The sequence below is a fragment of the Arachis stenosperma genome, chromosome 4 (genome assembly GCF_014773155.1).
Source record: "Arachis stenosperma cultivar V10309 chromosome 4, arast.V10309.gnm1.PFL2, whole genome shotgun sequence".
In the NCBI taxonomy this organism is placed as follows: Eukaryota; Viridiplantae; Streptophyta; class Magnoliopsida; order Fabales; family Fabaceae; genus Arachis; species Arachis stenosperma.
Window position 1 is genome coordinate 39,902,699 of NC_080380.1, and position 3,242 is coordinate 39,905,940.

General features: G+C 43.2%; 1 non-coding gene across 1 annotated transcript; it reads left to right on the forward strand.

Annotated features, from left to right (window-relative positions):
* The first annotated feature begins 2,385 nt into the window (after nt 1-2,385).
* On the forward strand, nt 2,386-2,493 carry LOC130978267 (small nucleolar RNA R71). Its single transcript, XR_009085920.1, has one exon. It is a non-coding gene; the product is annotated as a small nucleolar RNA R71 (small nucleolar RNA).
* The last annotated feature ends 749 nt before the right edge of the window (nt 2,494-3,242 follow it).

A 3,242-nucleotide genomic window follows, 5' to 3' on the forward strand; every position in this document is an offset into this window, starting at 1 on the left:
GAAGAAGAAGAAATGGGGGAGATGGAGGTGGCTTTGTGGTTCGGCCTTTATGGGTGGGTTTGGGTGGGATAGTGGTTTGAATTTGAATGGTGAGGTAGGTGGGGTTTTATGAAGGATGGATGTGAGTGGTGAAGAGAAAGAAGGGATTTGATAGGTGAGGGGTTTTTGGGAAGAGGTGTTGAGGTGATTGGTGAATTGGTGAAGAAGAAAGAGGGTGGTGGGGTTGGTGGGGATCCTGTGGGGTCCACAGATCCTGTGGTGTCAAGGAAAAGTCATCCCTGCACCGAATGGCATTCAAAAACACGTTTTGAGCCAATTCTGGCATTAAACGCCGGGCTGGTGCCCATTTCTGGCGTTTAACGCCAGGTTCTTGCCCTTTCCTGGCGTTTAACGCCAGTCTGGTGCCCCTTTCTGGCGTTAAACGCCCAGAATGGTGCCAGACTGGGCGTTAAACGCCCATCTGCTAGCCTCACTGGCGTTTAAATGCCAGTGAGTTCTTCCTCCAGGGTGTGCTATTTTTCTTCCTGTTTTTCATTCTGTTTTTGCTTTTTCAATTGATTTTGTGACTTCTCATGATCATCAACCTACAAAATAAAATAGAATAACAAAAGAAAATATATAAAATATAACATTGGGTTGCCTCCCAACAAGCGCTTCTTTAATGTCAGTAGCTTGACAGAGGGCTCTCATGGAGCCTCATATTTTCTCAGAGCAATGTTGGAACCTCCCAACACCAAACTTAGAGTTTGAATGTGGGGGTTCAACACCAAACTTAGAGTTTGGTTGTGGCCTCCCAACACCAAACTTAGAGTTTGACTGTGGGGGCTCTGTTTGACTCTGATTTGAGAGAAGCTCTTCATGCTTCCTCTCCATGATGACAGAGGGATATCCTTGGGCCTTAAACACAAAGGATTCTTCATTCACTTGAATGATCAGTTCGCCTCTATCAACATCAATCACAGCCTTTGCTGCGGCTAGGAAGGGTCTGCCAAGGATGATGGTTTCATCTATGCACTTCCCAGTCTCTAGGACTATGAAATCAGCAGGGATGTAATGGTTTTCAATCTTCACCAAAACATCCTCTACAAGTCCATGAGCTTGTTTTCTTGAGTTGTCTGCCATCTCTAATGAGATTCTTGCAGCTTGCACCTCAAAGATCCCTAGCTTCTCCATTACAGAGAGAGGCATGAGGTTTACACTTGACCCTAAGTCACACAAGGCCTTCTTGAAGGTCATGGTGCCTATGGTACAAGGTATTGAAAACTTCCCAGGATCTTGTCTCTTTTGAGGTAATTTCTGCCTAGACAAGTTATCCAGTTCTTTGGTGAACAAAGGAGGTTCATTCTCCCAAGTCTCATTTCCAAACAACTTGTCATTTAGTTTCATGATTGCTCCAAGGTATTTAGCAACTTGCTCTTCAGTGACATACTCATCCTCTTCAGAGGAAGAATACTCATCAGAGCTCATGAATGGCAGAAGTAAGTCCAATGGGATCTCTATGGTCTCATTTTGAGCCTCAGATTCCCATGGTTCCTCATTGGGGAACTCATTGGAGGCCAGTGGACGTCCAGTGAGGCCTTCCTCAGTGGCGTTCACTGCCTCTTCTTCCTCCCAAAATTTGGCCATATTGATGGCCTTGCACTCTCCTTTTGGATTTTCTTCTGTATTGCTTGGGAGAGTACTAGGAGGGAGTTTAGTGACTTTCTTGCTCAGCTGACCCACTTGTGCCTCCAAATTCCTAATGGAGGACCTTGTTTCAGTCATGAAACTTTGAGTGGTTTTGATTAGATCAGAGACCATGGTTGCTAAGTCAGAGGTATTCTGCTTAGAACTCTCTGTCTGTTGCTGAGAAGATGATGGAAAAGGCTTGCCATTGCTAAACCTATTTCTTCCACCATTATTGTTGTTGAACCCTTGTTGAGGTCTCTCTTGATTCTTCCATGAGAAATTTGGGTGATTTCTCCATGAAGAATTATAGGTGTTTCCATAGGGTTCTCCTAGGTAATTCACCTCTTCCATTGAAGGGTTCTCAGGATCATAAGCTTCTTCCTCAGATGAAGCTTCCTTAGTACTGCTTGGTGCATTTTGCATTCCAGACAGACTTTGAGAAATCATATTGACTTGTTAAGTCAATATTTTGTTCTGAGCCAATATGGCATTCAGAGTGTCAATCTCAAGAACTCCTTTCTTCTGACTAGTTCCATTGTTCACAGGATTTCTTTCAGAAGTGTACATGAATTGGTTATTTGCAACCATTTCAATCAGTTCTTGAGCTTCTGCAGGCGTCTTCTTCAAATGAAGAGATCCTCCAGCAGAGCTATCCAAAGACATCTTGGACAGTTCAGAGAGACCATCATAGAAAATACCTATGATGCTCCATTCAGAAAGCATGTCAGAGGGACACTTTCTGATTAATTGTTTGTATCTTTCCCAAGCTTCATAGAGGGATTCTCCATCCTTCTGTCTGAAGGTTTGGACTTCCACTCTAAGCTTACTCAATTTTTGAGGTGGAAAGAACTTTCCCAAGAAGGCATTGACTAGCTTTTCCCATGAGTCCAGGCTTTCTTTAGGTTGTGAGTCCAACCATGTCCTAGCTCTGTCTCTTACAGCAAAAGGGAATAGCATGAGTCTGTAGACCTCAGGGTCAACCCCATTAGTCTTGACAGTGTCACAGATTTGCAAGAATTCAGCTAAGAACTGATGGGGATCTTCCAGTGGAAGTCCATAGAACTTGCAATTCTGTTGTATTAGAGAAACTAATTGAGGCTTAAGCTCAAAGTTGTTTGCTCTAATGGCAGGGATAGAGATGCTTCTCCCATAGAAGTCGGGAGTAGGTGCAGTAAAGTCACCCAGCACCTTCCTTGCATTGTTGGCATTGTTGTTGTTTTCGGCTGCCATGTGTTCTTCTTCCTTGGAGAATTCGGTCAGGTCCTTTAAAGAGAGTCGTGCTTTGGCTTGTCTTAGCTTTCGCTTCAAGGTCTTTTCAGGTTCAGGATCAGCTTCAACAAGAATGCCTTTGTCTTTGTTTCTGCTCATATGAAAGAGAAGAGAATAAGAAAATGTGGAATCCTCTATGTCACAGTATAGAGATTCCTTTAAGTGTCAGAGGAAAAGAAGAGTAGAAGACAGAAGTAGAAAATTCGAACTTATCAGAAAAAGATGGAGTTCGAATTTTGCATTAAGGAATAGTGTTAGTCCATAAATAGAAGGATGTGAGAAGGAGGGAAGAAATTTTCGAAAAT